Below are 26,255 nucleotides of genomic sequence, written 5' to 3'. Positions count from 1 at the left end.
TCTTCTGAATAATTGGCTGTAAATTAAGAGCAGATAGCTTAACCGATCCCTTACATAATTTAAAGAACAGAAAATAGTCCCCCTTTTATAGCTTTGTTCAGAGTGATTAATGGTTTGTTTCAAAGTTTATAGAGTTTTCAGAGCTCTCTAAAAATATGAATAATTGATGCATAAAATTATGACTATTTTTTTCCCAGATAAAATTGTTTTTACTAGAAATTTCCATATGGGGGTGGGTAAAGCAATACATTTTTCGGGTTACATGCATTTTCTAAAACACATTTCTGCATAACACAATCTGTTTCAAGAGATTTACCTGGAATATGTCATTTTTGCCCAGCCTTCCATAACCCTGTGACAGATGATACATCCAAACCTATTACAGTGATCTGTTGAGCTCTCCCCTTTCTATAAGAGCAAAATATTATTACCTGGTGCATTTAAAATAATGTTTGGTTTGGTTCCGGTCTAGCCTCTTTTCAAAATCAAGAGAAATGGCTTCTTTAGAGGAGGTGATTTTTCCAGCAGGAAAATGGTGCTGGAGGAAAAAGTTAACCCACTGCTGTGGTCACATTCTGGATTGGGGCTCTCATAGGTGACTTGTACAGTGGTGCCTCGAGTTACATACGCTTCAGGTTGCATACGCTTCCGGTTACACACTCTGCTAACCCAAAAACAGTGCTTCAAGTTAAGAACTTTGCTTCAGGATAAGAACAAAAATTGTGCGGTGGCAGCACGGCAGCAGGAGGAGGCCCCATTAGCTAAAGTGGTGCTTCAGGTTAAGAACAGTTTCAGGTTAAGAACGGACCTCTGGAACGAATTAAGTACTTAACCCGAGGTACCACAGTATAAGCAAAGAGAAATGGCCAGCCTAAATAGGTGTTTGACTCATGCTTAAAATCACTTGCAGTTTTAACTTCCAGTTTAGGAATTTAGTGTCCTGCATATTTGAAAAAGAAAATAAATGAAGGCTGGGAGTGATAGGGAGTGAAAAGAAAAGGAAGACAATGATATAATATTTTGAAAAAGGTCCCAGGTTCAGTAAAGTCCTCTGTCTGAGAACTATGGATGACATGGTTATCAGATGCTACTAACCATGATGACAATGTTCTACCTCAATCGTCAGAGGCAATATCCTTCTGGATACCAGCTGCTGGAAACTACAGGAAAGGAGAGTGTTGCTGTGCTCAAGCCCTGCTTGCAAACTTCCCTTGGGCATCTAGTTGACCACTGTGAGAACAGGATGCAGGACTAGATGGGCCATTAAGCAAACCCAGCAGAGCTATTCTTAACCAGGACAAGGTGCTGCCAGTGAGAGTAGAGAATATGGGGTGAGATGGACAAATAATCTGATTTGGTATAAACTGGTTTCCTATGCTTCCTAGGGATGCGGGTGGCGCTGTGGGTTAAACCACAGAGCCTAGGACTTGCTGATCAGAAGGTCAGCGGTTCAAATCCCAACAACAGGGTGAGCTCCCGTTGCTCGGTCCCTGCTCCTGCCAACCTAGCATTTTGAAAGCACGTCAAAGTGCAAGTAGATAAATAGGTACCGCTCCGGTGGGAAGGTAAACGGCATTTCCGTGCACTGCTCTGGTTCACCAGAAGCCGCTTAGTCATGCTGGCCACATGACCCGGAAGCTGCACACCAGCTCCCTTCGCCAGTAAAGCTAGATGAGAGCCGCAACCCCAGAGTTGGCCACAACTGGACCTAATGGTCAGGGGTCCCTTTACCTTTACCTATGCTCCTAGAAGTCATACACTGGCTAGTTGAGGAAGTTGTTCCAGGCATTAGAGCAGGGATAAAGACACTCATGCCAAGGGACTGAATGAGTCCCCCATTCTATCCAGCCCTCAAGACCTTCACCAGACCAAGCCCCCACTGTGAAGGGAAGAAGATGGTTGGATCCAACCCATGTTCTATGCTATTGTCCTTGGAAAACCCCATTATCCACAACCCCCAGAATGAAGATATGAGACACACTTGGAGATAAGGTCACCACTTTCCTGAAAATCAAGGACCTGCAACATTAACTAAATTGAGACCTGCATGCATCCCTAACTAAAAGGGGCTGGGAGTTCCTCCTCCCCTTTTGTTGTAGGTGGCACCACTCCTGCTCCATGCTGATCAACTGATCTGGGCCTTTCCTCATCCATTCTCATTAAAGGTGAAGTGAGAGAAAACTCCTGAGAGATGCATGTCTAGAATCCAGAGGGATGAATCTCATAGGGCCCCAGGTGCTCAGCAGAGACACCTTATGAGACTGTCTTGTGGTCACCACATTGTCACAGCAACATACATATGTGTGAACTCCTTGGTTTCATTTTGTCCATGTAGTCTGGACAAAGGCACCCCACCTCAATGTGGAGGAGTGGCGTTGTCTATAGTGGAGCTGCTCAGGATAAATGGTTTGCAAAATGCAGCAATAGTTCCATCTTTGAGGATTTCTCTTGACTTCTTAAAGCATGTACTTATTTAGCCTCCTAATGGAAGAGAGAGCACAACAGTAAACTACACAAATGGTTTCACTTAGTTTTAATGGAAAACGCTGAAATTTTCAGAGACAGGCTACTGGTTGAGGATGAATGTTCTAATTCGGCCAACCCTAATTAGCTCAATTTGTGATTCTGCTGCAGAAGGTTGAATTGCTCTCTTATAGACACACATTGCATGCAGTGTAAGCAGCTCAAGTCTTCTCTTTCTAAAATCCGCCAGCAGTGCACAAATGGGAAAGAAAGTAAGAAAAGTACAAAGTTATTATTAATAAGCAGCCATTAGGCCACAGAACACTCAAGTGTACATCCTGTATTTATTGCTACACTATCATTTTAAAATCTTACCAATTAGATCTAGGAGGTCATAGGAAGACTCAAAGTGCATTTGCAGAGGTAATTGTAGCGAGCACAATCCAATTATGTTTAAATGCTTCCGTGATGTTATTATTCTTTGTGGAGCTTCTGTGGCGTAAGTGTCATTGAGTAGACGGTGTAGATCCTACTTCCCTTGTTCTTCATTCTGTTAAAGCAAGAAATGTGACCCAGCTGTCTTTTTGTCCAGAGAATTAACTTGCCCTGATGGAAAAACATTTTTGGATGAAGGTCAAATGTCGTAAGTGAGAAGTGTTAGCCCAAGAAAATCTGATTATGACCGACCGCTTATTCTGACATAGAGCTCAAACGTGAGCAATGCAAGATACACGAACTATGAATGGATATAGTCCTTGGGACACAGATTAGAGCTCCCATATAAGGCTAGGGCTGCATTGAGAATGACATTGGTGTTTTGCCACACAGCCACCTACTGCAGGAAGCTGCACCCATTCAGAAGTTCCTTGTGCCACAGTCTTCCCCAAGCTAGTGCCCTCCACATTCATTAAACTACAACACCAATGGGTGAAATTTATGCTATCATTAATTTTGGAAGAATCCCACCCATTTATACCTGTGGCTCTCCATCTTCACATCCCCAATCCCCATGGTAATGGCTCCTATATAATAATGGATAAGACAAAGGAAGCAAAATTGGCTGGAATCTTGAACACAACTTGATTCAATCCTATTAGAACCCATAGGGTTCTAGCAGCCTAATAGTTTGCAGGGCTGTGGCTTTCTTCCTCCAACTCAAAGACTTGTTCTGTAGATTTCCCACTTCTGATTTTCCATTGGCACCTTCACATGACGGTTGGAATTTACAAACCAATCTTTAAAATATTATTGGAGAAGCTGTTTCGCAGGAGAAAGGTTATTTGGTGCTTCTGGGCAAATTCCAGTAATCAGTTGTAATAAGGCTTTGTACACGATGGGGGGAAAGTTAACGAGGTCTGCAGTTCATTTGGTATTAAGTTACTTGGCATCCTGCAGATTAATATTGACAAACTAAAACGTGGCATCTAAAACTACAACAAAAGGCAGTTCAACTACAAATATTCCATCACAACATTACTTTTCACATATTGTCAAAGATTTAAAGACATACAGAAACTTATTTCCAGTTGTTCTACTTAGGGTAGGAGTGGGCAGGAGGTATATGAGAATTACTAGTAGATCTTTGTGTGATTTGCAGTTTCGGACCCTCAGGTTTGTTTGTTTTTAAAAATAGCAACAAAATGGCATTTTCCCACCTAGATTAGACTGCTAATTTAGTGTGAAGGAGTTGTGAGCTCAATGCAGTTCTGGTGCTGTCCCAAAAAGAAATTCCTGTCACCATCTGCAGTAATCATGGAGCCCAAGAAAGTAAAATCTCTCACGGCCTCCATTTCTTCCCCTTCTATTTCCGGCTAGGGATTCATCCAGCCCAGCCTTTCACATAATGAATTCTGCATATAAGCCAAAAGGAGCAACATACTAGGGAAAAAGATGGATCCCTCTATCATGATGTCCATAAGCAGCCTCTCTCTTCCTTTCCCTCCTTGACTTGCCACTGGGGTGGTTAGCCCTAACATTTCAGCCTTTTCCTTCCTCTCACGCTGTGCCATAAGTCACTGTGGCAATGCTTGCCCATAGACTAGCTCAGGCATAGGCAAACTCGGCTCTCCAGATGTTCTGGGCCTGCAACCCCCATCATCCCTAGCTAACAGGATCAGTGGTCAGGGGTGGTGGTAACTGTAGTCTCAAAACATCTGGAGGGCCAAGTTTGCCTCTGCCCGGACTAGCTCTTTTGTATTTCCATTTTCTATTACTCCTTCCCCATTCTTTCTCTCTGCCTGCTTGGAACCCCCTCTAAATGTGCCACCACCACACCTTTATCTGTTGGCTTGGGTGAACTTATCTCCTTTTCTCATGGGGATGCCCTGTCCACCATCTTTTCGTCTTCTTGACTCACTTCTGCAGCTGACCGTGAAGCTGACAGCATGAGCTGGGAGCTTCTGCACCAGTCACTTTGACAGGGAGGTTTATACAGATTGAGCTCTGATGGAAAGGGGAAGGAAATGAGGAGTGGTGTGCTAAGTGAGGGAATCCATCAAGAGACCCCTAAACATGGAGAACTCCCTGAGACTTGCACATTTAAATACACTCAGCAGCTCACTTAAATCAGGTCTTTGAGTTGTATGAAGCCTCCCTGAGGAATTTCTTGCTATTCACACCAAAATTCTACAGCTGTTTCACCTCAGAAGGACCCTCCAAATCCATTTTCAGTTTCACTTCAGGCAAAATCCAGTGGCAGCTCTAATACATGAACCTAATTTAAGCAGAAGACATTTTATGCTTAATAGAAATCTCTTTCCTCGTGCCTTCTTTGAACACTGAGAGATGTTTTCACTGCGTAGCTTCAAAAGAACAACTTGCGGCTTTTTCTGCACCAAATTGTGCGACACTGCTCTGTACCAAAGAAACGAGGCTTTCGTGAATCATTTTGCTGGACATTTAAGAGAACTGGAGATTTACAATCCCATCTCTTCAACCACATCACTGGCAGTTAAACACTTCAGCTACAAAAGGGCAGCAGCACAGCACAGCCTGTCGAATATATTACCACTGTGGAACACATGCTGGTAAAGAAAAGGGAAAAAAACCACACAAAAATAAACTAAATTATCTGCAAACTCAAGGCCATGAGAGTTAGCTAGAATAAAACAAAAGCATAACATTGCCACACTTGAATTCTTAACACTGAAACCAGCAAATTACTGTAAAAGATGAACCCCAATGTTATGGAACTGAGTGCAAAACCATCCTGCAATTGCCCATTCATTTCAAAGGAAGGCCAACATCATGCATGGCAGCAGTCTTTCCATGTACCTCCTGCAGATTATATGTACCAGTCAAACTCTTTCTGCAGGAGGTATATGGGCAGTTGCAAGGGTTCCTTGATGAGAAGATCAGTGACTGCAACCAAGCCTTCCAGAAAACCAACATGTCCACCATCATTGATCTTCCCTCACAATCCATAGCTTCAGAGAAGTATCGGGCATTTCCTATGGCATGTTCTCAGTTTGTGCATAGCAATGCTAAGGTCCAAAAACAAGCCTGGCTGTTACCCTACACAAATTAAGAGTGCATCACAGAAGGTCCTCCAAAATCCTCTGCAGCACCAGAGTGAACCAAAACAGAACCATCCTTTGAAATTCACACTGTTCCAAATTTTGCAAAATTTAAAAGCATTTCATAGGAATTGGAGATCAAAAGTCTCTTAATTAAAAGCACCTTATCTAGGAAGCACCACTTCTTCAGCACTGCTTATGTAACATATGCATTACATATGTCTAGTACAGAAAGTGTTGGTTTTTTCTCTGTTAGGAGGGGGTAAAATGAACACGCCGGGCAAGGAAAAGTTTAGAAGAAAAGGAAAATAGCTGTCCTTTGCAGTGAGCCAAAACGAAGTGGAAATATAAACCGTGGGTTAGCCTGGACTTTTCAGTAAGGTTCTATAAGCCGCAACCTTTTTTTGTTTTGTTTTGTTGTTGTTGTTTAAAAGTGGTTTTCTTTAGGGACCCTGTACTGGCAAGTGAAGCCAATGGCAAGAACCAGGCAAAGGTACACCTTCAAAGGTTCTAAACGTATAAATGTACAATGCTGAGGAATGGTTCTCTGGTCAGAAACCCTGAATTGTCTGCCCCAAGCCCTACGTTATTTCTTCCCCCAAACGCCAAGCGAAGAGGGGTGTGTGGCTTAGATAAAGTAAGAGGGGTGAGGTTTAAGTGCACAGTCTATTCTAAGCCCCAGTATCATTTAAAATTTCAGAGGGGGCTCCCGATTTAAGTGGTACCAATGAAAGGGATGGCAGGGTAAATCAAACCCACACTAAAATAGTAATAAATCAACAAACGGCAGGCACAAACACACGCTGCCAGCACACACACACACGACTTAAAATTAGAGAGGAACAGGCAAGGGCAAGGGAGGGGGAAAACGTACAAGCACCCTGGCCAACAAATTAAAATGTAAGGCAAACCCACTCAGTCACCCAGACCAGCCAGGCAATCGGACGGGCAAGGGCAATAGAGGAAAAAAACATACAGGCACCCTGGCCAAAATTAAAATAAAACGCACAGCCACCAAGGCAGAGGCCGGGGAAGGAAAGTGAGGAGACAAGGGAGATAGAAAGACGGCACTCACACTCAGACCTCGCTGGTGGTGGAGAGACCATGTGCTGGGCAAAGGAACAAGCTGCAGCTTAAGAAAGGTAATTCGCACTTAAACCACCCAAACAAATCCAGCACCAGGAGTGGGGGGAAATAAAAGGTTAAATGTAGGTTTTTACACAGAAAAGAAGACACAGCAAGACAGCAAGGCAAACTTGGGTGCCTAGGTTTTTTTTAAAAGCAGTAAAGCAATGAGCGCACGCAAACCTCCTAAATTTAAAAAGGCAAGCCAGGAACCAGAAAGCCTCCACACACACAAACACCCCCGACTCCAAACCTCATGGCTGAGCGCTTCCCTGCGATGACTCCTGACTCGAAGAAAATGTGTGTGCAATGGTGGGGATCGCTGGCGCGGCTGCGTTTGAGCAGCAAGCCACACCCCCCGTCGGGCTTCCCTATTGGGTGCCCAACTGGGGAGGGGCGTGGTGCCAGCCCTGGAGTTGAAGCAGGGGGTGGAGCGCCCCCTGCATGACATGGGAATCATCTCCCGATCACAACCCCTCCCCTCCTGGGAGGAGGAAAGGCTTTGCCTATTATGAGCTCGTGTAAACCAGCTAAGAGATCTGTCAGGTTTCCTTCCCAGTATTAATCAGCAGCAGCACTAGCTCTGCCTGCCATTCACAGTCTCCTCTGATGCTTTCTGACACCTTCTAGCATATTTTCATTTTGTAGAAGGACACAAAGAGTAAAGGGTTCTCAAAAAGAGCTCTCCACCCGCCTCTCCCAAATAATGTTTGTATGGATATTAATTACTTAGTTGTTGGGTAGGGCAGCCAGTCACACGTCTTCGAAAGAGTGATATTTCCAAACACTTACTCATAAACTTGTTGTAGGTTTGGGAGTTTGGACAAGACACAGTTAACATGGCAAGAAGGACTGCTTAAATTGGCTGAATCTATTGGCCAGGCTTTGTCCAGGCATATCCTTTTATTAGGTAAACAAGTGGTCTATTTCCATAAGAACTAAAGGTTAGGCAATTGCTTCTTGATAAGGGACCATTTTGAGAATTATTTATTTATTGTGGTTTTTGAATTATTGAGATACATGAACAAACAAAAGAAAACAATGCGACCAACTACTAACATACATACAGCAATAGATACAAGTAATCTTTTCTCTGTGTCTTATGTGTGGAACAGTTCATGGAAGGAGAAGAAGTTGGTGTGGTCCGAGGTGTGATTAGCAAAGTGGTTAGAGGTAGCAGCAGATCCTCCCTGCTCAAAGCTAAGGGTGATGTAATCTAGATGGCCTTGTGCGAAGAAAGGTTGCAGTTTCAGTGAGACTGACTGCACAATCTTATGCATGGTTACTGAAAAGTAAGTCCAATTACAGTGGTTACAGATGCTTCAGGTTACAGATGCTTCAGATTACAGACTCTGCTAATCCAGAAATAGTAAGGGTTAAGAACTTTGCTTCAGGATGAGAACAGAAATCATGTGGTGGCGTCGCGGCAGCAGCGGAAAGCCGCATTAGCTAAAGTGGTACCTCAGGTTAAGAACAGTTTCAGGTTAAGAACGGACCTCCAGAACGAATTAAGTTCTTAACCCGAGGTACCACTGTACATTAAACAGGCTTACACTCAGATATATAAGGATTAGGATCCAAGAGAAACACAGAGGGTACTTCCACACTAAGTGTTGTGATATGAAATCCCTACTCTTTTCTCCAGAAATAGTGAAAATTGACATAGCAGAGAGCAGATGAACCTGCTGAAGCATGGAATGTTATGTAGCCTACAATGGGAGAACAATAACTGGGAAGTGCTGAAATCCCTGGAAGAACCTAGAGACAGAGGTATTTGGATATGATTATACAATTGCACAAGAAAGCTTTTGTTTTGTTTTGTTTTGTTTTTGCATTGTGATTGAATCAATGGACATGTAAGCTGAAATGCAGTGGCAACCTGTAAGAAAAACAATATATGAATGGAAAAAGGAAGGCTAATGTGACCATGTTCAACTAGAAGGCAGGCAGCATGGAACATGAGTGCTCCCACAAAACAATAAGAGGGGGCATTGTTCTACAGGAGAGAGCCACTCATCCTTTAAATGATACGTTTGTCATAAAATGTCAGAGTCCACTATTAAAAGGAGTCTTTAATGGGCTACTGTCAACCATTGTTACAATACAGCAGCCGAAAAATAGCAGTTTTAAGAGAGAGGCATGAAATACATCATCAAAATATCATTTCATATACGTACTATAGTGTAGCAGAGTCCAAGAGACTGTTCCCTGAAAAGCTTCCCGAAAAAGAGTCCTTAAAATGAAAAACTACCTACTTCTTCTTGGCAATCCTGCAAAGCAGTTCATGTTAACCGTAAAAATATGTTCACTATCGCCATATATATTTAGTTCTGCTTGTTAGACAGGGCCCTTAGCTAATGTTTATATCAAATCCACATTTCCAAATTGCAGAATGTGTGTCCCCATTGTTTCATTTTTGTGATAATAAGTACTAGCTAGAGGATTTAATGCATCAAATCATTACAATTCATTAAGATGTCATTAAGCAGTTTCTTGTTTGAGTGCTAATTATACTAAATATTAATTTAAGTCAATTGGGTCTATTTGCAAAAGGGAAACGATGGAAGATGTTCAGATGTGTGTGTGTGTGTGTGTGTGTGTGTGTGTGTAGTCTCATTATTGGTTCTATCCTATATACCATAATTCTAGACTCATGTTTTCAAAATCTGCAGAGAAAATCCATAGCCATTTAGTGAGAACAGGTGGTAGTGGTGGGTATTTATGGGTATTTATGTACCCATGTAAAGGCTATGTGGGATTTTACCATAGGAAATCATCTCCCACGTCTCTGTGTATGGATGTGAAGAGATGGAATATCATGCCCCTCGTGGCTGCTAATTAGGAATACCAAAAAAAAAAAAAAAAAAAAATCAGATGTAAAGAATAATCACATGCTTCATGTCACATCTCGTTTGTCCTTCTCTCATCTCATTATGTAAAGCTGGTGTTAAATAAAATCACCAGTGGCAGCATTCTCAGACTCCTTTGCAAAATTATAAACCATGTTTTAAGGAAGGGATTCTTCTGGAGGTCTCTTGATTAAAGCCAGGTATTGTCCTAAATATCTGTCCGAGACATTTACTGAATGCCCTAATATTGGAGTCACTGGGTGAAATTCTATAGTTCTTGTTTATGTATAGAGGATCAGCTGACTTGGCGTCAATGACCTCAAAATCTATGCACTCCCCAGCTCTGAGAGGTAAGGAAAGACAATATATGGCAAAATTTATTTCTGGAGCCTTACACTAGCAACAGACTAAAACACATGCAATAAATTGCAAGTTAGTGTAGCCTTGAAATAATAACAAAATCAATTACAGTTAGGATCTGCACAGGCGGCTGCCTGCTGGAGTAGCTTCCCTGATTTTAAATACATTGGATTTCAGCTCACATTCATTTTATAAATTTCTTCTTTGACCTCAGAAGGAAGTATCTCCTGCTTCCTTATGTTTTATTACTTTTTTCATCCATAAACAAACACACTGTATTAGTTAACTATTGTAGGGATGCCCAAGAGGGATGCCTTGTCGGGATATTTTTATGAAAGCGAAGAAGAGTATTGAAGACTTTACACTGAGGGAAATGTCTAGCGAAGGTGTAAGAAAAAAACATTTTAAAAACAGATAAAAGGAATAATAAAGTAGGTCAAAAGTTGAAACTTCCAAGTATTCTTTTAATATTTCTCAGATATTTTCCTAGTTTTATGCTAAGCAGGAAAGCTGTGGGTTAGCATGTTCTGTTCTTTATACACTTTTGGCACACATTTCCTATGTACATTAAAGGCTTACAACCATATGTCCTGACCCCACTTCCCCAAGGCTTCCAGGTCTACTTTACCTGTGCCTCTCCTGTTCCTCTTTCCCTAAATTCTTGTCTTCTCCAGCTTTCCTCCCTCAGGCATCTTCTGTTAAGCACCATACCCTTCCTTAATCCACTTACATATTGTGTTGCCAAGCTTAGACTCCTTACTTCCCAGACTCATTTTCCAGCCCTATGGCATGCCACCTTTCCAAAATTTGTGCTTCATTAAATAGAAACATAGATCTGGAAGGAACCTCAAAGGTCATCTAACAGGGGTCAGCAACCTTTTTCAGCTGTGGGCCAGTCCACCTTCCCTCAGACCATGTGGTGGGCCGGACTATATTTAGGAAAAAAAATATATGAATGAATTCCTATACCCACAAATAACCCAGAGATGCATTTTAAATAAAAGGACACATTCTACTCATGTAAAAACACGCTGATTCCCGGACTGTCCACGGGCCGGATTGAGAAGGCGATTGGGTCGCATCCGGCCCCCGGGCCTTAGGTTGCCTACCCCTGGTCATCTAGTGTAACTCCCTTTTGATGCAAGAGATCAACTATGACAGCATTTCAGATAGGTGGCCATCCAGCCACTGCTTTCAAATCTCAATAAGTCCACCATCTTCCAATGTAGTATCTTCCATTGTTGAAGAGCTTGGGCCATAAATAAATTCTTCCGAATATTTAGTTTAGGGCCACATCTGCAAAATACATTTAAAATGGGCACAGGTTGACATGCCCCCTCCCCCAATTCTTTGGCCAAATTCCTGGAAAATGTATCTCTGATTCTACAGGTCCTCAACAATCAGTCAGCTATGTGCCCATGAAAGAAGATGTGCTAATTTCTGCTCAGCTGCCTGCATTCATTTTTGGCCATTCATTGCCACATCTGTTATATGTATCACAAACATTGTCTCTTGCCCAAACCCATTTGATAAAGTGGGAGGAGATGTTCTTCCCTATAGAAAGCTGTATCGTACCAATCCAGACCATTGATCCATCTAGTTCAGTATTGTCTCGAGCTGGTGTGAGGAACCTTTGGACCTCCAGATGTTGCTGAACTGCAACTTCCATTAACCCGAGAAAGTATGGTCAATAACCAATGAAGGTGGGCATTGTAGTTCAGCAATGTCTGAAGGGCCAAAGGTTCTCCACACTCAGTCTAGAGCAGGCATAGGCAAATTCTGGCCCTCCAGATGTTTTGAGACTACAATTCACATCAGCCCTGACCACTTGTCCTGTTAGCTAGGAATGATGGGAATTGTAGTTCCAAAACATCTAGAGGGCCAGAGTTTGCCTATGCCTGGTCTAGAGTAACTGACAGCAAGTGTCCTGGATTTCAGACAAGAGCCTTTTTCCAACTCTAACTAGAGATGCCAAAGATTGAACTTAGGACATTTTGCATGCAGAGCATGTACTCTGAACTACAGCCTTTCCCCCACTTGGCTTGGCTACCCGACACATCCTGATCTCATGGGGCAAGCAGAGTGGCACCTTGAAGCTTCATACTGGCTCTGTGCATTAACCATACACGGTACAAATGTCGACCACAATTAATGCTCAAAAGGGAGGCAGAAATTGGAAACATTGGTTGTGGCCAGCCCAGAGGAAGATGTGGCCCTACTTCAACCCACTAATTGCATCTAGTCTCTTTATCCCTTGATCTGGTTGCAATATCTTCTGATCTAGTGTACTGTGGTACAAAAGAAGCAATACCGAGCAGTGAAGAATTTTAATTTCAGAAGAAGTATCATTAACCATTCTTAATTTCCCTTCAGTTTTACCTACCACTCCCAGCTGAGTCTGTCCAAGAGTAGCTTCTGTTTTACATATTGAACTTCTTTATGTATTATTTATAAACTCCAAGGCGGCTTTTCTTTCATTTGTCTGCATGTCTGTATAATTGGGAGATTTCTATGGGACAGAAAAATTGCTACTTATGGTACTGAATCTACTGATAGGTTTTGGAATAGGCTTTTTTCTTCTGTTGGTTCATATTCAGTGATGCTATCCCAACAGCAATGCAATCTTAATCATTTTATTTATTTACTGCATTTTTTTAAATCAACTTCTCTACCACCTTGAGCTCCTTGGAATAATTTTTTCTCCCCCTCCTCAAATCGTTTAGGGCTTTAAACACTAACGTGAGTACCTTGAATTTTGCCTGGAAATGAACTAGCAGGCAATGAAAACCAGGTTATATGAATTCTAAAGTCAACCGCAGTCCATAATCTGCCACTGCATTTCAGACCAGCTGAAGTTTCTCAGTCCCATGTAGAGTGCCTTGCAGTGATCCAATCTGGAAGTTACTGGCATTACTAGTGGCACCATTGTAATTAACAACTACTGTCACTGTTTTATATGGCCAGTGAGGAGATTTCACCCCTCCAATATCCAAGAATCTCCTGATGATCTCTGCTGACTCTCCAGAGAGAAGGAGGCGTGTTCTGCTCTCTACTTATTCTACTCCAGCACCAAGTCAGTCAGTTAGTGTGTCGGAGAGAGAGAGACTGAGTGTTAGAGATTGTGTGTATAGATAAGGTTGCTGCTAAGAGCAGCTGCAGAAACTCAGTGAAGTGCAGCATTCTTTATGCTTAGACCTCATTAAGCTCTGTATATAGTTGTATAATAGTTGTAGATAGAATAAAGAAGATATTCTACAGAGCTGCTCTCCGAGTCGTTTATACACTCTGCTAGACTCTGCTAGACTCTGCTGTGCGACGACTGTCTTCTTGTGGAAGTGAATCCAGTGCTCACAACTCTAAGCTGTGAGTCCACAGCACTTTGACCTGTTCCTGTCCAGAAGGTGGCCTCTGGAAGTGCTACCCCAGCTCGCCTAGCCCAGTCGGGGCTGAAGTGCATGAGTCCAGTTGGTGGTACTGGCTCAAGGGCGATGCTGACAGCCAGTCCCATACCTTCCAACATTTCTCTGATGAAAATAGGCACTTTCTATTCTATTATTATTATTATTCTCTGCCCATCTGACTAGGTTGCCCTAGCCACTCTGGGTGGCTTCCAACCTATATAAAAGCTTAATAAAACATAAAACTTTTTTTAAAAAAACAACACACCCTATACAGGGCTGCCTTCAGATGTCTTCTAAAGGTTATATAGTTACTTGGCTTGGGGGTCACATAACTCCATACCCTCTAACATTTCTCCAATGAACATAGGGACATCCTACCATACCCTCCAACATTTCTTCCATATAAATAGGGACATCCTAAGGAAAAGCAGGACATCCCGGTCTAATCAGAAACCAGGATGGCTTCTGTAAATCCAGGACTGTCCCTGGAAAATAGAGACACTTGGAAGGCCAGTACTAGGCATCAGCTATGCCATAAAATATAGACACCAAAGTTCAAAGACTCAGGTGACCTCCAGTTTGTTCTGTACAATACCAGTGCCTTCCTGTTATAAAGTGAAGGTTCAGTGTAATACCTGAAAGCAAAGGATGGAGTAGGCTGGTGTGTGAGTACTTGGAAATGCTGCAGTTGTTTTATTCACCACTGCTAATTCGAAATCAATACTAATCATTGTGGGATTCAAATCAGTGACTCCTTTGTTGAATAGAACATTCTCCCTGCTATGTCATTTGTGGTAGCTGTAAGGATAACTCTGCCGTGTTCAATAAGAAGACAACATGAATGCCGGAGGTCTGTGAAAATTATAGGGCAGTTGCAAGAAAAGCTCCAGCTCTTTGCTTCTAAGAGCAAGTGAGGGAGAGACATCAAATTGATATCTTGTCCTGTGCTAGCCCTATAAACAGTCCCTTGCTGTAGATTTTACATCTAAGTTAAATAATATTCTGACACTTGGCAGAGCCAAAATGTAGTTTGCTGCTCTTGATCTATTCTTTTAAACTGTGCTTAGTCAAGTGGTTTGGAAAATGGGTGTCAATGGGGCATTTGTTAAAAATGATATCTTGATGTTGCTGCGATGGAAATCTTTAATGCATTCCTCTAGTAGGTTTGTTCCTACCCCTTCTCCAGAATGCTATATGGATACACTGTGGATGTTGTAACCCACTCAGTGCATTTTATATGAGGTTGATATTCATTGTTTTTAATCTTTATCATTAAAAATTAACTTGGTTTCCACTGAGATCAGTTGGAAGTTGAATATTTTTAAAAGTATTTTTTCTGGGTTATCTTCCTTATCTTTTCTTCTTTTTTAATTCATTCCCAAACAGTTTGGTGTTTTAATGTACAAAATGAAACTGGAGACACATGGATCTAAATTCATAATTGGCAGGGATAACAAAACATGTCCTCCAGGTGATGCTAGACTACAGCTCCCATCATCTTTGAACATTGGCCATGATGACAGGTGCTGATGAGACTTGGAGTCCAGCAACACCTGGAGGGCACCACATTGGCTATCCCTTATTTATGACCATTCAATGGCCTCCCCAGGCTCATTATTAGTAATAGCCTTATTGCATAGGAGCTACCTGAGAGCAAAAATTCTATCGAATGACAAAAAGGAGAAGTCAAATGAGGTGCAGCGAAGTTTTTGACATGAATAGCTGTTTGGACAATTCCAGCACAGATGCAGACTGAGAAAAATCTCTTCTTAATAGGCATGTTGGAAAAGGAAGGTCTTTGGCAAGCACCAACAAGACAATACAGTGGTACAGCTGTACCTCTGGTTACGTACTTAATTTGTTCCAGAGGTCCATTCTTAACCTGAAACTGTTCTTAACCTGAAGCACCACTTTAGCTAATGGCACCTCCCACTGCTGCTGCGCCGCTGCCACACGATTTCTGTTCTCATCCTGAAGCAAAGTTCTTAACCTAAGGTACCACTGTACCTCTAGTTGTGGACTTAATCCATTTTGGGGTGCCGTTCACACCCTGAAAAGTCCTCAACTAGAGCGCCTCTTCCGTGCATGTGCACGGAGCGATCAAGCGCTTCTGAGTGTGTGCAAAGCATACAGATTGCTTCTGCACATTTGCGAGCGGAGAACCCAGAAGTCAACACTTCCGGGTTTGCTGCGTTCGTAAGCTGAAAGTCCATAAGAAGAGCAGAACACAGGATGAGGTATGACTGTAGAGATGGCACTTGTCTAATATTTAATGGGAGGGAATTTGAAAATATGAATGCCATAACACCAAAGGCCTATTTTTTTTATTTTGTGCAGAATGAATCTCCTGATAAGATGGTACTTGAAGGAGGCCCTCACCTCGTGCACATGATTGATTGGGTTTATAAGGGGCGAGACTATCTTTGCCAAGCTTCATAGGTAGGCTTCAATTTAGCCTGGTGGCTAATTGGCAGCAAGTGTAATTCATTCAACGGTGGGAAGATGTGCTGGTGATATAATACCCCAGTGCAGAGGTGATTTTAGGGTAGTCCAATGGGTGCAGTTGCACTGGGTGCAGTTGCGCTGGGTGACACAGGGCATTATTGAAATGTGAAAGCCCAGAGTCTGCCACTGCCCAATAAGCAGTCAAACTGCTGCATTTTGCACCAGCTACAGCTCCCGGGAATATTTTAAATTTAGTTAACACTAACATTCTGCCTAAAGCAAAATTTAGAATTAATTGGGGTTGGGTTTCTCCTCAGGCAAAACATCTGAGGAATTTTGAAGGAAGCCCAAAGCACATCAATAAGACGGGCAAAATTTCTCAAGGGGAGGCCCTCACAAACAAATTACCCAAGATTGTTTCAAGATTTTGCCTGAAGAGCTGTTCCAAGATAATTTGTTATTTCATTTCTGTATATTTTACCCTACTTTTCTGTATAGAGCACTCAAAGTGTGTGAAGAAAATTCTCTTAACAAGTGAAACATACTGTATGAAGAAGTTGGTAGGGAGCAAAAAAGAATATTTAAGCAACTTTTCTCATAGGCCAGCCGAGATAGAATTGCATAGCTTTATTTGAGATGGACATTTCTGACACCACTGGACATATCCCTAATATGGATGTTAGACTTGTTCAGAGTTGCTTTGCTGCAGTATGTGTGATAGTTTCACATGTGGCATATTACTACCATGATAACTGTGCAAACATTTCCCATAACTTCCAGAGTTCAATCTTTCATATGAATGAAAGTGGGCCTCAGGTCTATCAAAACGCCAGAGAAGAAGAACCCTGCAAGAAAGCAAGTTTTTGGGTGCATGTTATTTGGATCGGAATTAGTATCTCCAGGTGCAGGAGAATACAGGGCTCCTGCCCCTTTAATAATTGTCTAGAAGAAGGGATTTCAGCAAGGCTAACTTCCATGACAGATTATACCTGCTGAGATTCCATCTCCTACATGACTATTAAAGGGGCAGATTCCTTGCATTGTTTTCCAACCGGCCACACTAATCAGAATTTGAAACTTGGTGCAAACTGGATGTGAATCAGACTACACATCTGATGACACATCTGAGCACAGACGTCTATCCCATTTCACTGCTTTCAAAGGATACTTGAATGCACATTTAAATGGATTTCCCCATCCCCGTTCTGGCAGAACTGGTCACATGTAAATACCATTTTCACACTCGGATGGTGCTAGATCATGGCAAATGTGTACGATGACTTGATAGTGCTAACCCACCCACCTATATAAATATCCAAGGGAGCAGATTAAAATTTGTTTTCTTTCCTTCCCTCTGTCATTGTTTCATAAGCATGAATGTGTCTAAGTGCAATCCTGTACATATCTGCTCAGAAGGAAGTGGCAATCTTTTTGCTGCAGCTTCCTCCCAGGCAAGCATGTATAAGATCACAATCTAAGTTCACTTTTTACTTCTTCATTCCTTGATCTGTCGTGCACTTTCAGGTTTTCCTTCTGTTGGCATTGCGCTAGTGAGCGTAAGGAAGAGAAGAGCATTGATTTTGCCAGTCAGCGAACATTGCTGATTTTACTGTTTTAACATGATTAACAGCATCAAGAAGTTTCCATTTTACTATGGCTCAGAGGTCACACATTAATTTCTGGTCCTAATTAGGCAATAAATGGACTAAATAAGAAGAGAATAAGCTGCCTCTTCTCTTAGTTGAAATATCCTTCTCATTAATGAAGTCCATTTGTTTGCCAAGATGTGAAAGGCCATGATTATCAAGCAGTCACATGACAAGGCTGCAGCGGCGTCTGTGGTTATGATGGATCCATTCCCTGAGCCTAGCCAATACACTGAACTATGAGAGGTAATCCCATCCCAGGTCATATGGTGTAGGGGAATATCATGCCCAGGGGCAAAAGGAGGGCCTACGGGCCTCTCCCCTGGCCCTTCCCTCCCCAGGGTCAACCTCTATTCACACCTCATCACTGGTACCCATTTTGACTGGTAGGGTAGAAGGCAGACAGCCAATCACAGACAGAGCCAACTAATTCTCATTTTGTCCCCATCCTCCTCCCTGCTTAGTTCTACAAGGGTCCTCCAAGGGTCCCTGTTTTCCATGGATAGTCCCAGATTTACAGAAGCCAGTTTCTGATTTGATCCCAGAACACCCCACTTTTCCTTAGGACATTCCTATTTTAATCAGAGAAATATTGGAGGGTATGGAGTTATCTGACCCCCGAACCATCTGACAACAGCCCTGTATAGGGAAGTTTTTAAAAATGTTTAATGTTTAATTATGTTTTTATATAGGTTAGAAGCTACCCAGAGTTGCTGGGGCAAACCAGTCAGATGGGAGGGGTATAAATAATAAAAACTGTTGTTGTTGTTATTGAATAAGTAAAGGTAAAGGGACCCCTGACCATTAGGTCTAGTCGTGACCGACTCTGTGGCTGCAGCACTCATCTTGCTTTATTGGCCGAGGGAGCCAGCGTACAGCTTTTGGGTCATGTGGCCAGCATGACTAAGTCGCTTCTGGCGAACCAGAGCAGTGCATGGAAACACCGTTTACCTTCCCACCAGAGCGATACCTATTTATCTACTTGCAGTTTGATGTGCTTTCGAACTGCTAGGTTGGCAGGAGCTGAGACCGAGCAATGGGAGCTCACCCCATCGTGGGGATTCGAACCGCCGACCTTCTGATCGGCAAGTCCTAGGCTCTGTGGTTTAACCCACAAGACATCCTAATTTTCATCGGAGAAATTTTGGAGGGTGTGCAAGGGCAATAGTGAGTGTTCACAAAGTTCCCTGGGAAGAGAGATTGTTTGTTAACCCACACTGGGAATTGTAGCTCTGTGAGGGGCAAAGGGGGTCTCTTAATTTCGCTCAGCACCCTTAACCAACTACAGTCCCCAGGATTCTTTGGGGGAAGCCATGATTATTTAAAATGGTATGAATCTACTATAAGTGTATAGTACAGATAGAGCCCTAGGGAATGAGCTGGGCTGAAGAAAAACAAAACTTTTCAGTGTGAGGGTGCTGCCCCTATATTTCATCTGCCCTTGTGATGTTGTCATGTTTGAAAACAGACTAAAAAGGGTTTGAGGAAAGGAGTTCTGAAGAAGATAATGCAGCCAGTGGCTGGGGAGAAGATTCCTTCTGCCCCCTTTTTGTGTGTGTGCCTGACCAAGAAACTAGGGAAATGTGGAAGGGAGATTCTTCAAGGGGATAATATGCTTGCAAAATGTTCCAGTTTACTCTTAGTGCAACTAAGCCCATCCACATCAAGGTCTGACAACAGAAATGCTGATGCATCTTTAACTATAGCATCACTACCGGCCACAGTTCTGAAACTGTGCATATTTCTTTGTGAAAGACTGGAAATACAGTAATAAAGTCTGGCTCTATGGTATCGAAATTTCTGTTTTTTGCTTCCCTCCCACACTCTCTGTCTCCAGGGGGAAAAACAATTAGAGAAAGACAATCTACCTAAATAGGCTGGGAAACGGCCATGCTGAAGCCATGCTTCATTACCTTGCTTCTTTCTCGTCTCCCATTTCCCACAAATAGCCTGCTTATGGTTACCTCACGTCCTCAAGCTTTCCTGCTGAGCTGGCTGAGGGACACTTTGAAAGCCAGGATAGGCATTGCTTTTTTGAGAGGAGCCACTTTCACAGTATCACTTAAAAGCCTCCAGTTCTCAAGCTTTTTCCATGAGCTGTTTCATTCATTGCCAAGTACAGGTGTCTGGCAAAACATCAGGCAATGGGCACTTGTGAAGAAGAAAAAACACAATTTTTTTTTGTTTTGTTTGCAAGAATGCAAACCTTTCCCCTAATTGGCCAGTTCTGCTGCTATTGCTTACCCAGATGAAATCCATTAGCCGTAAATAGCCGGGGATGATTGCTTCCTGTGTGAGGCCATTCCAAGTTTCTAAAAAAATAAATTTTATATGTGCATGTGTACTGCTAAAAGTGCCTTACCCCCACCTCAGTTATACAGGCTGAAGTCCTATGATAGATGGGGGCAGAGTCTTTGGTTGTGGATATGCCACAATCAAAGTCTTGCCAGTTTGATGCAGGAAGTAGAGACAGGGTTGAGTCCCCCCCCCACTGCCCCTCCATCTTTTTAAATTCTCTCACATTGACATCATTGGCATTTTACCGGTGTACAGAAATGCATACACTAGAGCGAAGTGCGCTTAGAAATGCATATATTAGTGAAAAATACCACAAACATGCATTATATCGGGGAAAATAGGTTTACTAAAACTGCATAGTCTGTGTCAAGTTTATTCCCTCCTTCCTCTTGCCCTCCTTTTGAAGACCATTCTGTCTTCATGCTGCCTCTGCTCTCCCTGGGGCTGGGGTAAGGAACCCCAGATGCCCTCCAGATGCTTGGGGACTCCAGCAGCAATCAACCACAGCCACTGTGGTTGACTGCAGCTGATGTGAAACTTGTAGTCCATCAACATCTGGAGAGCCGTAGGTTCCCTAACTGTGCCCTACGTCCTATATGGAATATTCCCCAATGAGCACCCTGCCTTCTTAACTCAAGTACCCTTTCATTTCCCCAGTCCTTGTCACCATGCCAGGCATAGGCAAACTTGGCCCTCCGGATGTTTTGGGACTACAACTCCCATCATCCCTGACCACTCGTCCTGTTAGTTAGGGATGATGGGAGTTGTAGTACCAAAACATCTGGAGGGCTGAGTTTGCCTATGTAAATTTCTTCCCCTGGGCAAATCTGTTTCTACTTCTTACAGTGATTCTTGGCCATTCTTCAGAAGCAGTATGAATACGTTTGATCATCTTTCGTGGAGCTTAAAGGGGAAGTGGTACACATACAAAGTGATGACAATTAGGAAAGTATTTAAGCCAGCATTAGTGCACATTGATCTTTGTAGTTCACTTCACTCTTTCCTCAATAATATCACACCAACTTAGTGTGAACATGGGTTTTTAAACTGGTTTAAGGATTGCCCTTTCTGTTGATCATTTCCCCTACTAGCTAGGCTGTGAATCAGTCACTGAATAGCTAATATGATAATCAAATTAGAAACCAATATTATCTGGGAAAGTGAATGGCATTTCAATATGCATTGCTACTGACATTAATCAACAGCAAGAAAATTAGCCTAGGAATTGTCTGCAAATTTCCAGTAATTCCAGAGATCTTGCTCTAATTTAAATCTGATACTGTATGAGCTGCAAAGTTGCTAACTATAAATGCATTGAAAAGGTGCTTGAGAAAATAATACCTGTAGCACATTAAACTTGTCCAAAATACCATCTTGCACTACAGCTTTTCTATGCCTGTTCTGGGAAATTTTAGTTTCCAAAAATGCAGCAGGAAAGCTGTGAGTTACCTGGCAACTGGACACCTTCATCTGCCCCAGATCCAATAAACACATTTCTCCCACATTGGTCTCTTTGACTTCACCTCTAAAGGTGTACTCCTCCATGAAGTGCCCTCCATGAAGAAAAACAAGAAAGTTATTATTTTAAATGGTTTTTAAGAAACCATTTCAGGGAAGAAATAGGACATCTAACTGGCCAGTGTTGGGAGTCAGAATACTGAACTAAACAGACCAGCCTTCCTCAACCATAATGGCCAATGGTCAAAGGATGATGGGAGTTTTGGTTCAAAACATCTGAAGGAAACCTGGTTAGCTGAAATTGTCTCTTCATAGCCATAGATGGTTATTGCTCCATAGCAGCTCACTATCACATTTTCCTTCATGATAGAAATCCACATCCCTCAGAGTAGGGACTTGTCAGTTTGTGGATCCATAACTCTAATTTTCACACTGCCCCTGTGCCTGACCCTGCTTTTCAAGTGATAGGCATTACCATTTACTTATAAATAATGAGCATTCAATCTTTGTTCTGCAAAAGATAAAGCAACATCAAACAGAGAATATGGATTTAATAGGCATCTCTGCAATGCCTCTGTCATTTGCACCTTCAAGGCTCAGTTGTTTGTTACAGTTGAATGCACTTCACTGATGTGGTCTTAGAAGAAGAAAAAACAACACCCCACATATATTTGCCCCCTAACTACACTGGATGTTAAATATGAGCCTATTCTTTATTTGAAGAGAAAAGTTCTGGTCTGATCTTTTTTACATCAATGGAATGAAAATACAATTCAAGTTCCTTTTCTTGGCTGTAGCCACAGCGCAATGTCCCATCATCAAAAAACATGAGACCTTAACAGCTAGGAATGTGGGGTGGCTGTCTGATGGTTGCCTTGCCCTGTTCTATTCCAGATGACATCATGATTCTATTCTATTTTCAGATGACATCATGATTGGATGCAGTGGAACTTACAGCTAGAGCCAGCCTCTCTCCTGAGGAAAGCATCTCCTTAACGTTACTCTACATGACCTGATCACAAGTTGCCCTCCATCCATAAGCTAAACCCATAAAGAGGAGCAGGACACTGCTTCCTGACCATGCCTAATGTCACATGCCCTGCCTTCAGCAGCCCCAGTGTTCATTAATTGACCATTATGTCTGCAAAGGCAAGTTATGCTATTTGAAACCCTGACTTCACATTCAGCATGGGGGTAGAGCAAAGCTCATGGTATTGGGGTGGGGCCAGGAGGTATCTAGCCTTACACATGGAGAGCAAGTTGTGAAGACAGCAATGGCTTCTCTGGTTGTTTCCTGAAGTAAATTTGACAAGCTATGACTGTTCATGGAGAGGAATAACCTGGCCAGGATGATCCATGCGTTGGTAACCTTGAGCTTGGGCTACAGCAAGGTACTCTATGATGGGCTGCCTTTAAGGTTGGTCTAGAAGCAACAGCTGGTTCAGAATGCCATAGCTAATGTGCTGTTAGGAGTGACCTAATGCCAGCATGTAACACTGCTCCTATTAAGGTATCTGCAATGACTGCCAATTAGCTACCAGGCCACAATAAAAGTTTTACTGTTGGTGTATGAAGCCCTAAACAGCCTAGGGGCTGCTTACCTGAGAGGCCACCTTTCCCCATAGCCTGCTTGAACCCTTAAATCAGATGAAGGGAGCCTTTAGTCCTCCAGATGCTGCTGAACTACAACACCCATCAGTCCCAGCAAGCGTGGCCAATAGGCAGAAATGATGGGAGCTGTAGTTCAGCAAATCTCTGGAGAGTCAAAGGTTCCCCACACCTGTTTTAAATCATCAGGTGAAGCCCTCTTATGGGTGTCCTTTTAATAAGGATCTAGTGCAGAGCTTTCAGTATGATGGCACCCAAATTTTGGAATACACTTCCCCCAGAAATTAGGAGGGTGCCAACAGCTTGTTTTATCAGGGAACTCCTTCAGACTTTTTTATTCAACCAGGCTTTTACAGGGTAGCATCATTGAATATTGTTCATGCTGGTTTTACAGATGTATCTAATATATTCTTATTTTTGTTCACTAACATGTGTTTTTTGTAGCAGCAGCTTATAAATTATTTAAATAAATAAAATATAGGTACCTTCCTACAATGTATTTTCTTATTCTATACGAATCAGCAAAATCTTTAAACATCAGATCAAATGGAATGTCTTGTCCACAAATATATTTCTGCATTTCTATGGAAAACATTTATGTGCGCTTTGATGAGAGACTCCATGTCCCTGCAATTTTCTTATTGTGAGATCTAAAAATAGAGATATTATTATTCATTACCTGAAGCAACTGGGAATAAATACCATGCTTATCTTTTAAAATGCCTGCTTGGAAGTCACTGTGCTTTTCTTTTAAAAAAAATATTATTCAAGAAGTTATAAAGGTGAGCAACATTTCAAACTCCTGCTTGTTTATGAACTGCAGCTGGCACAGACCCACACATCCAAGCCTTTACATCTACCAGAAGCAACCAAAATCTATGTGGCAACTTAGCAGATAAAACTGTCCATTAAGTCAAGGGACATTTCTGTTCTCTTAACCATTCATTCCATCTCTACAATAATGCTGTTAAGCAACTTGACTCTATTTAGCATGTCAACAAAACAAGAGTAAAGTTTACAGGTTGGATTGTGGAATATGGATCTCACATCAGAATATCAACAGCGTTGAATAAAGGCTTTGTAAAAAAACACTTCCGCCTGAAGCGAAGTGGTGAGTGTTGCATCAGAAGTCTCTTTTCCGCATGCAGAGGCTGCATTAACATGAAATATGTGAGATTCCGTTGTGAAGGTCCCAAGAGTCCCAGATGCAACTGACTCTCCAGGAGGCTGATGAAACTCCCTTCTTTCCTCTTTCTACAACATACGGTATTTTTGTTTGTGGGAAGGAGGAAGGGTAACAGCTGTGGGCAGGGTGAAGAGATCTGTGAGCCCTAATTCGAGTCAGAGGGGGCTTTTTGCAACTTGTATTGTGGCACAGAGAGCCAGTGTGGTGTAGTGGTTAAGAGCGGTAGTCTCGTAATCTGGTGAACCGGGTTCGCATCTCTGCTCCTCCACATGCTCCACATGCAGCTGCTGGGTGACCTTGGGCTAGTCACACTTCTTTGAAGTCTCTCAGCCCCACTCACCTCACAGAGTGTTTGTTGTGGGGGAGGAAGGGAAAGGAGAATGTTAGCCGCTTTGAGACTCCTTAAAGGGAGTGAAAGGCGGGATATCAAATCCAAACTCTTCTTCTCTTCTTCACTGTGTTCAACAGAGGGGTGACCTTAATATGCTATCAGTCCTCTGTCTTTTATTTTTGTTAGAAGAATATGGCAGTTCTGACCTGCCTGCATTTGAGGGAGTAGAGTTATTGGTTGGTTGGTTGGTTGGTTTGTGTTTGTTTTATTATGTATTTTGTGTTCAGCATTTTGTATTTTATGTTCTCATTTTGTATTTTTATGTTGTGAACCACCCTGTGATCTTTGGATGAAGGGCAGTATATAAATTTAATTAGTAATAGTAGTTGTAGTTATCGTCGTCGTAACCAACCCCACCCCCCACCCCTTTGTAGAGGCTTTAGATCACAACTTCTGTGGACCACTTTCAAAAAAGACATGGGGGCAGCCATATCCACACACACACACACACACACACACACACACACCCTGCCATACAGCCCCTGGAAGCAACATTACACCACAATTTTAGCATTAATTCTAGGGACATTTCTGGCTCCACTTTGAAAGTGTGTGGCACGAATCATGCTTTAATGCTTCTACAAGAGGCTTCTTTAACTTCTTTAAAGAAAATAAAGAAGCAAATGGCTTTAAAAGCCCTCAGACCAACCCATATTACTATAAGATCAAATACTTCAAAATCTCGTAATAACAGAGAACTTCTGATCGAATATATAATGTTGGAGTCATAGTTTGGTAAGAAAAATTGCAAATTATGAGGGGGCTCGATTCGCACATCACCATGTAATAGTTACAGAAAATGGGCTTCATGGAGCTTAATAGATTACGTAGTCACTCAGATGGCAATATTGTATTTTAAGGTAGTGTGGGAGGGTGGGGAGAAATCAAATGACTAGTGACATTTACCTGAGAAATATGCATGGTTTAAAGAAAAGCCTCATCTTGCACTTGGGGGTTAGCATAGTTCAGCCTGAGATGATAAACACAGTGCCTATTTCAATAGGATCTTGTCCTTAGAGAGGCAATTTCAGTCTCAATTTCTGGCTCCCTGGCTTTTATCTAGCTCTTTGCACACTCTATAGTATCCTGATCAATAGAAGCATGTCTAACTTATTTTAACCTTTTCTCTGCTCTTTCACAATGTTCCCTAATGATGTACTGTAGTTTGTGCCTTTGTGATCACAAGATGTAAGATTCATAAAAGACCAACAGTGCTTCTATGTTTAATATATATGATTGCATCAGTCCCTCTGAGCAACTGGAAGAGAAGGGCTTAATAATTCCAGGTAAAACTAAAATGGAGAGCAATTTCAAACCAGAGTGAGACCAAAATAATTCATGCATCAGTTTGCTTGTATTGTTTATTATTATTAACTGCATTTGTATCCCACTTTCTCCCTATGTAGCTAAAGGAAAGATACTTGGAGATTATGCTCCTTTGCCTCAGTACAGCCATCTGAGGAATGTTAGGTTGAGAGACAGTAACTGGGCAAGAGGTCTCTTACTGAGC

The sequence above is a fragment of the Podarcis gaigeae genome (assembly GCF_964106915.1).
Source record: "Podarcis gaigeae genome assembly, chromosome: 9".
Classification (NCBI taxonomy): domain Eukaryota; kingdom Metazoa; phylum Chordata; class Lepidosauria; order Squamata; family Lacertidae; genus Podarcis; species Podarcis gaigeae.
The sequence above is the reverse complement of the archived record's forward strand: the minus strand, read 5'-3'. Positions refer to the sequence as shown.